This window comes from Anguilla anguilla, chromosome 15 (assembly GCF_013347855.1).
Source record: "Anguilla anguilla isolate fAngAng1 chromosome 15, fAngAng1.pri, whole genome shotgun sequence".
Classification (NCBI taxonomy): domain Eukaryota; kingdom Metazoa; phylum Chordata; class Actinopteri; order Anguilliformes; family Anguillidae; genus Anguilla; species Anguilla anguilla.
Window position 1 is genome coordinate 384,967 of NC_049215.1, and position 9,912 is coordinate 394,878.

Here is a 9,912-nt window from a genome sequence, read left to right on the forward strand (position 1 = left end):
TTTGTGATATTAGGTCATTGCTGGTGCAGAAATTGATGATGTAATGCTGAATACGTCTGATGCCACAGGACATCAGCATGGTGGCATTAGGTAAAAAAAAATCTCAAATTAAAACAGTACAGACACAGTTTGTTGGCCAATGACACACTCAAAATACAAAGTCAATACAAAGTTTTCTCACAAGAACAAATTGTCAAAATATGTGTATTTTATTTGTCTTATGACTGTCCATGGGCCGATTTCATGATTTATTGTGTCATTTGGGCACTGTTATTTGTTGTGGACCAATGAGGTACAGTTTGCGTCACTTCCTGATTACTGCGGAGGACTAAGCTACAGTAGGGGCTACAATTTATGGTTACTGGGGTGGGAGGTGGTACCTCTTGGCCTTGACATTGCGGCTCCAACTCATCGTACACGGTCCACCTGTGCGAAGTCAGAAAATGCAGGCATCCCATTTTGTAGTGATTTCATTATGGCGTGTGCTACTTACAGCTGCACTGATCGACCATAAAATAATCCTCCTCTTACGTTTTTTTGGTAGCCAAGTCATTTTTACTATTTCCTTTAGCCTACTTAATCAAATAATTAGTTGGCAGAAAGCGTAATCAGCTAACGCTTATTTGCTAGCCTATGTTTGATAGTCCAGTATGCTAAAACAGTTTGCAACTTCGGCTAACACTAACCGGCAAATATTCAATCTGTCAAACGTGTTTGACGGCTTGTCAGTCTGGGCCATGCTTCACGGATGTGACAAAGCTACTATAATCCCGATTTTGGGATAAACTGCAGAATTTTCAGTTTCACAAAGTGAATTAAGAGTCTTAAGGTTTATGATTTAATTTGCTGGATAACATACAACACACGGTGAAATCATACACACAGAATTTAACCAAATTAACCATCATTGTAAGACTGGCATTTAGAAAGGAACATGTTTTTAGCATTTAAGAGACCGACAAGAGCATTTAAGCCAGTCGTTAATTGGTCCTGGGGGCTCCTTGCGTATGTTAGCTTTTCTCCATTGGTTTTGATAATCTACAAGAAAAAACAAATAATTAGAAATTCAATACACATTATTTTTGTCTTCATGCACCAGGTGGAAAACTTTCTCTACAAAGTGCGTTGTCATATTTACACACCTGCAGATCAGTTATTAAAATACTTTGTAGATTTGTTAATCACCGCTGACAGCGTTAATTTTTATTAGTTTAGAAGTGACTTGCGAACGATCGGTCAGCTAGTGTCACCCAGCGAGTGATCACCACAAACGGCGGTGGAGTACAGTTATTGGCTCATTAAGTGACTGTGGCGAAAACCTGTGGAGATAACTTGCTCGGTTAACAGCCGGGGGGTATTCCATCAAGCCGGACAAAGGAAAAGCCTGGCTTATTTCAATAAGTCTGGCTCATTTAAGTGAGTTCCGTTCCATCACCGTGGCTTATATGATGGACAACAGGATGATGGAGCTCGTCTGGTCTTCAACCTCCCCAGACACTCCCACGTCACTCCCCTGCTCACTACCCTCCACTGGCTGCCTGTTATGGCTCGCATCAAATTTAAAACATTGGTCCTAGCATACCAGGCAGTCAAGGGATCAGCCCCAGCATACCTCCACAAGATCTTCAAACCCTACATGCCAGCCAGACTCCTCCGTTCCGCTACCTCAGGACGCCTGGCACCTCTCCCTCTTCGCACCTTCACTTCCCAAACACGTCTCCTGTCTTTTCTAGCCCCACGATGGTGGAATGACCTCCCCGTGGAGGTCAGAACAGCTGAGACACTGACCCACTTCAAGCGACAACTGAAGACTCACCTCTTCAGGCTGCACCTCTCCCCATCCCTCCCGACCTCCCTGTAATCTCTAAATTGACTGTAAGCTTAGGGTTGTAATTAGGTAGCTGTTTCGTAGGTAACTTAGTTAATGCACTCGTCTTAACTACTGCTTGTATTTTTGCATAGACTGCGTTGTTGCTGTTCTCGTTTGTGTCAGTGTTAATCAGTTTAACCTACAGGGTCCAAGTTGAACTATGCGGTTGTTCCCTGCACTTGGAACGGTACTTCTCTCTAGGGTTTTCGACACACTTTGTTTTACGTCGCTCTGGATAAGACCAAATGCCTGTAATGTAATACAATGTAATGTAATGTAATGGGATATCTGGACAAACCATTTTCAAACACTGTTAATAAAAGTGTAATTAGGAGCAAATCCTGACAAAAACTATATAAATAAAAAATTTCAAGAACTTGACTTGGCTTTTAAAGATAATCAAAATCCATTGGACTTCTCGATTACTGAACAAGAGCTTAAAGATAAAATCAAAAAATAGAAACCTAAAAAAGCATCTGGACCTGACAGTATTTTAAATGAGGTGTTAAAATGTACAAGAAAAAAATTTCAACTGGCCATCCTAAAATTATTCAATTTGGTTCTGAGTGTAGGTTACTACCCGGATACATTTTATACCACCAATATTCAAAAGTGGAGATAAATTTGACCCAAACAATTACCGAGGCATCTGTGTGAACAGTAATCTGGGGAAGGTTCTTTCCAGTATCATTCATTCTAGACTTTTAATCTTCCTTACTAAACACAATGTCTTGAGAAGAAGTCAGATTGGATTTTTACCAACTCACCACACAACTGATCACATTTACACCCTAGACACCCTAACTAAGAAATATGTAACCCAAAACAAAAAACAAATCTTTGCGTGCTTTACTGATTTTAGAAAACCATTTGATTCTATTTGGCATCAAGGGGTATTCTACAAAATTATTGAAAGTGGTGTAGGGGGTAAAACCTATGATCTAATAAAATCAATGTATACAGGGAACAAATGCGGCATAAAAATTGGCAACAAAAGAACAAATTTCTTCTCTCAGGAGCGTGGAGTGAGACAGGGCTGCAGCCTTAGCCCAACTCTTTTCAATATTTATATTAATGAATTGGCAAACATACTAAAAAAAGCTGCAGTGCCTGGTCTCACTCTACACAACTCAGAGATCAAGTGCCTGTTCTATGCAGCTGACCTGGTTCTCCTTTCCCCCAGTGAACAGGGGTTACAGAAAGGCCTAGATCTGCTAGAACAATACTGCCAGACCTGGGCCCTGGCAGTAAACCTTAACAAAACTATAATTATGACATTCCAAAAAAGATCCAGATCTCAGGGAACAAAACACAAATTCATGTTAGGAACACATTACATTGAACATTCCTCAAATTACAATTATTTAGGGCTAAAAATCAGTTCTACAGGAAACGTCAACACTGCAGTGAATGAACCAAGGGAGAAAGCACTCAGGGCATTCTACGCCATAAAACGACAAATTTCTGTAGAGATTCCAATTAGAATTTGGCTTAAAATCTTCGGAGCTGTAATTGAACCAATTGCTCTTATGGCAGTGAAGTGTGGGGTCCACTCATCAGTCAAGAATTTGGCAAATGGGACAAACATCCAACTGAAACCCTGCATGCAGAAATCTGTAAACATATTGTGGCAGGCTCACGGGTGTGGGGTTTCCACGTCACCAATTCAATAACTAAACAATCACACGAAGCATGACTGGAGTGAAATAGGGGGGATTTATTTAGGGAAAATTTACACAAGGAGGGGAAGGGGGAATTCAGCAACCAATCCAAAGTCCACAATCCGTTCTCGTTGTCCTTTTCCGTAATCCAGGGATATCCAAAAACCAGGTCCTCAGCCAAAACAGTTCGGTACACAGCGGGGTTTGTCAAACAGTCCGGGTCACAACAGGTAATCACACAGATAATTTTCGCTCTCACTTTCTCTCCACCACACGCGTTTCCCTCACGGTACTTTGCGCCGTTTGTTCACTTCGCTTCCCCTTTTATCCCTCTGCCCTTAATGGCTTAATTAGGCCCAGGCTTGCCTCGTTGGGGCAGGAAGTCCATATAAGGCTCGGGGGTGGAGCCAGCGGGCGGCAACGTATCTGCCCTCAATTACTACTCCCCTCACCTCTCCCTGCCGTCTGCCACACACCCCCCCCCTCAGCTCCGACCGGGAGGGAGGGGCGGTCCAGCTCCCTAGAGCATCCCTCCTGGAGAGGGCATCGGCATTTCCATGTGCTGCACCTGATCTGTGGATGACAGAGAATGCAAAGGGCTGTAAGGATAGGAACCAGCGGGTGACCCGGGCGTTACTGTCCTTATTACGTGACATCCAAACCAGTGGTGCATGGTCCGTTACGAGGGTGAAGTGCCGTCCCAATAAGTAATACTTCAGCGTTTCCAGGGCCCACTTGATCGCTAGACATTCTTTCTCCACAGTGGAATATCTTTGCTCCCGTGGTAACAGCTTCCGGCTAATGTATACGACTGGGTGTTCCTCACCTGCTTGTAGCTGTGATAGGACGGCCCCCACCCCTGTTTCGGACGCATCGGTCTGCACCACCAGTGGTTTGGAGAAGTTTGGAGTCACCAGCACGGGTCCAGAACACAGTGCTCCCTTTAAGTCCTGGAAGGCCTTCTCCGCCTCCTCGGTCCATATCACCTGGGCGGGCAGATGGCTCCTGGTCAGATCCGTCAGGGGGCTGGCTCGGGAGGCAAAGTTGGGAACAAATCTCCGGTAGTAGCTCGTCAACCCCACAAACGTGCGTACTTGCTTCTTGGTGCGGGGGCGTGGCCAGTCCCGAATCGCCTCCACTTTCTTCACCTGGGGTTTTACACATCCCCTCCCGATCGTGTACCCCAGGTATTCAGCCTCCCGTAGGCCGAGTCGACATTTTTTTGGGTTAGCTGTTAGCCCCGCCCCCCTTAAGGCCTGTAAAACCGCATTCACCTGGTTTAGGTGGATCTCCCACTCGTTCCCGTGGATTACAATATCGTCAAGGTAGGCTGCGGCATACTCACGATGGGGACGGAGAACCTGGTCCATCAACCTCTGGAAGGTGGGTGGGGCCCCGTGCAATCCAAAGGGCAGCTTTCTGTAGTGGAACAGCCCATCAGGGGTGGCAAAAGCAGTTTTCTCCCGTGCCTCGGGAGCTAAGGACACCTACCAATAACCCTTTGTCAGGTCAAGGGTGCTGATAAACCGGGCGGTCCCCAGCCGTTCTATTAGTTCATCAATTCGGGGCATCGGGTAGGCATCGAACTTCGAGATTTCATTCAATTTTCTAAAATCATTACAGAAGCGAATGGTGCCGTCTGGTTTCGGCACCAACACTATGGGGCTGCACCACTCACTATTTGACTCTTCGATGATTCCTGCTTCCAACATCATTTTTACCTCGTCCCTTATGGCGTCTCTCCTCGCTTCTGGTATGCGGTAGGGTCTCAATTTTACCTTTTTCCCAGGTTCAGTGATGATGCGGTGCTGTACCAGATCGGTGTGTCCCGGTTCACTGGAGAACACATCCTGGTTCTGGCCGACCAACTCCCTCAGCTCCTGCTTCTGTGCTTGGCTCAGCTGCTCCCCCAGTGGCACCTCCACAGGCTTGGTCTCTGTAGTAGCCTTCTTCGGGGGAATAGAATATAGTACCTCACGTGCATTTCATTTTTTCAACAAATTCACATGGTAAATCTGGGTCAGATGCCTACGCCCTGGCTGTCTGACCCTATAATTAACTTCACCCACCTTCTCAAGGACCTCATATGGCCCGTTCCATCGGGCCAAAAACTTACATTCTGTGGTGGGGACCAACACCAACACTTTGTCACCTGGCTGGAAGTCTCTGCGTTGCGCCCCTCTGTTGTACACCCGCGCTTGGGCCTCCTGTGCCTCCTGCATGTGTTCTCGTACCAGGGGCCACAGGGTTGCCATCCGGTCTCTCATGTCTTCCACGTGTTCCACCATGGTTCGATGGGGCGACGGTTGCTGTTCCCAGGCTTCTTTAGCCACGTCCAGTAGTCCTCGGGGTCGTCTCCCGTACAGGAGTTCAAAGGGAGAGAAACCTGTTGAAGCTTGGGGCACTTCTCGGATCGAGAACATCAGGTAGGGTAGTAGCTGGTCCCAATTCCTCCCGTCCGCCTCCATCACCTTCTTCAGCATCTGCTTTAGGGTTCGATTGAATCTTTCCACCAATCCATCGGTCTGCGGGTGGTACACTGAGGTGCGCAACTGGGTTATTTTCATTAGCTTGCAGAGATCCTTCATGATTCGCGACATGAACGGGGTTCCCTGGTCGGTTAATATCTCGTCGGGGATGCCGACTCGGGAGAACAGCATGACTAGCTCCCGTGCGATTCCCTTGGTAGCCATGGTGCGCAGGGGGATGGCTTCTGGGTACCTGGTGGCATAATCCAAAATCACCAGGATGTATTGGTGACCTCGGCTGCTCTTGGGTAGAGGTCCTATCAGGTCCATTGCGATCCTGCTGAAAGGGACTGAAAGGATGGGTAGGGGAATTAAGGGGCTACGAAAGTGTGGTTTTGGTGCCACCTGTTGGCACTCCGGGCAACTGCGGCAGTAATCTTCCACTGCCCTTTTCACACCAGGCCAGTAAAATCGTGCCTTGATCCGGTCTAAGGTCTTCTCCACCCCTAGGTGGGCCCCAAGAAGGTGGGAGTGCGCCAACTGCAGGACAGTTTGTACAAAGGGTCGGGGCACCAACAACAATTCCAAACATTCGTCGTTTTTCTTCACCACCTGATACAACAATTTCTTCTTTATCGAAAAATGAGGGTATGTGATCTGACTTACCCCCTCGATAGGCTTTCCATCCACCACTGTCACCTGCTGGAGAGCGCTGGCCAGGTTGGAATCCTCCAACTGGGCCGTCCCAAACCGGCCCATTAGAGAGGCGGGCTCTGGCGCCACCTCGTGATCCATTGGGAATATGCTGTCCAGACTCGCCTCACCTTCCTCCAGTCTTGCATCATCTGCATCGTCCTCAGAGAGGGGTTCTGTTGACGCCTGGGGGTCCACTTCCTGGAATCCACACATCTGGTTATCACCCCTTCTGGTGTCCCTCCCGCCTCTCCGGCTTCCTCCCTTTTGGTTCCCTCGTCTCCCCACGTCTCCGGACATACTGGTCCACAGTGGACGGAACATCGGGGAATCTCTCCCGATAAGGACCGGCACCGGTAGGTTTGGGACGACTCCCGCTGGTCCCGTGTGTTGTCCCTTTGTGGTCTGTAGGTGGAGGAGTGTGGTAGGGTAGTTCTTCGTTTCCCCGTGTATACATGTGATGGCCACGGTGTCAGTCAGGTTTGGGGACTGGGCGTAGTCGGGGCGGATCAGGGTCACCATACTCCCGGAGTCCAAAAGTGCTGTGGTGTCCTTTCCATTGGCCCTTACCGGGGTAACAGGGGTAGGACTACTTTCCTCAGCCCAGCATGCCATCAGCAACCCGCAGGGACGCCCGGTGGCTACCTCACTGGCCGAGGCTGAAGGCATCTGGACATCATGGTTTGGACAGCTCCAGGCGATGTGTCCCGGCTCACCACACTCGTAGCACTTCCTGCCGTCTGTGTTCAGGAAGGGGCGTCGTCTCGGGGAGCTGACCCTCGGGGTCCCTCCATCCTTGGTCGTGGTCCAGGCCTGGTCCTCCGTCCTTTTCCGCTCTTTCGGGCGAGTGGAGGGTTCCGCCTTCAGTGGTCGTCCGCTGCGCAGGACCTCCAAAGCCACCTGTTGACCTTCCACCAGTTCCACCAGCTGATCCGCGCTCTGTGGGTTAGCTTGGCTTGCCAACTTCTTAGCTTCAAATGGGAGAGAGCGTAGAAATTTATCAATGACCACTTTCTCGAGGGGCGTGGTCGTCAGTGGTTCCGCCGTTAGCCAGCTCTTGGTCAGCCTAATCAGATCATGCATTTGTGATCGGGGGGACGCTGTGGCATCATACGTCCAATCATGGAACCGTTGCGCCCGGCCGATCAGCGTGTAACCATAGCGGCGCAGGATCTCCTTTTTCAGCCCCTCATAATGCGTCGCCTGTTCAGCCGTCAGATCCTGATAGGTCTTCTGTGCCGCGCCTGACAGGAAGGGTGCTAGCAGGCTGGCCCATTGCTCATGGGGCCATTTCTCCCTAGCCGCCGTCCTCTCAAAGGCTTGGAGGTAAGCCTCGATGTCATCCGCTTCTGTTAGTTTCAGCAGAAACATACTGGGTTTAGGATGGGAGACTGCGGCGCCTGCGGCCACGGCAGCATGGGCGGCTGTTAGCTGGCTGAGTTCAGCTCGCAGGAGAGCGGTCTGCTGACGCTGTTCCTCCAGCAACTCCCGATGCATAGCCTGCTGCGCTATGTTGGTCTCCACTAGTTGTTTCACTAAGGCTTCCATTATGCTCCGTGTCTGTTTAGTTATTGAGCTTGGGTAGTGCCCGCATTCTCCACCATATGTGGCAGGCTCACGGGTGTGGGGTTTCCACGTCACCAATTCAATAACTAAACAATCACACGAAGCACGACTGGAGTGAAATAGGGGGGATTTATTTAGGGAAAATTTACACAAGGAGGGGAAGGGGGAATTCAGCAACCAATCCAAAGTCCACAATCCGTTCTCGTTGTCCTTTTCCGTAATCCAGGGATATCCAAAAACCAGGTCCTCAGCCAAAACAGTTCGGTACACAGCGGGGTTTGTCAAGTCCGGGTCACAACAGGTAATCACACAGATAATTTTCGCTCTCACTTTCTCTCCACCACACGCGTTTCCCTCACGGTACTTTGCGCCGTTTGTTCACTTCGCTTCCCCTTTTATCCCTCTGCCCTTAATGGCTTAATTAGGCCCAGGCTTGCCTCGTTGGGGCAGGAAGTCCATATAAGGCTCGGGGGTGGAGCCAGCGGGCGGCAACGTATCTGCCCTCAATTACTACTCCCCTCACCTCTCCCTGCCGTCTGCCACAATATCCTGAAATTACATAGAAACACAACAAACAATGCATACAGGGCAGAATTAGGCCAATACCCATTACTTATCAAAATACAAAAAAGGTCAATCAATTTTGGAAGCACCTAAAACAAAGCGATCGCCACTCACATCAATACAAAGCCCTGCAATACCAAGAGTTGAGCAAAGCAAACAATCCCCTCACTCAGCTGGTCCTGAGCCTTAGTTCCCCACATACACTAACACACACTAAAGCTGGCAGTATACTAAGTAAGAAGAAAGAACTTCAGGATTGAGAACCACCGGTGAAAATGTCCACGAACACTGTTGTCGGTATACTCAATGAGAACACCGCATCGTTTAAAGTCACTCCACTTCACTGGGGCATGAATAATTACGAGGCAGCTATTAACCGGGGCTGGAATCTCAACCAGACCTCCGTCTCATGGCTACGCCATGGATGTATAAAGAGAAGGGCTACGTGAGATCACAACACAAAACAAAAAGTTTAAAGTGGCTTTAGTTAATCTAGCTATGCAAAAGAAGAAGAAAAGGTGAAGAAGATGGCACATTTGCCCTCTAAATCAGAGGAGGACGGAGAATGGAGAGTTTTGTCTGTACATTCGGCAAATGCGAGTTTAGACGAGGGGCTCCACTTTCTCTTATTTCCAAATGTGCGCTAGGCGTTTTGATGACTTGCTGAAACGAGTAGCACCATTCATCAAACATGCGGGAGCTCACAGAATTCCTATCTCTACAGAAGAGAGATTGGCGTTGACTCTCCGTACATTAGCATGTGAATTCAGCCCTCTGAACTCTCAACCGTGACGTAACCCCTGGAGGCTGTCGCACACTGCACCGTACGAACACACAACACTGTCTTTTTGTTCGTCAGTTGTTCTGATTGCTTCGTTTTGCTCAAAAAGTTCTACTTCATACAAAGTATACTGCCTACTTTAGCTGTGATATAAAAACCATATACCACGGCCTCTCGTGAGCTATTGCTTAATTATAAAACGGGTAGCTCAAATGAAGCAATCTGATTGGTTCATAGCCGTGGTATTTTAACCATAGGCCTACCACAGTTATGACGTCTAATTTCTTTGCACAATTCAGTATCACTCCG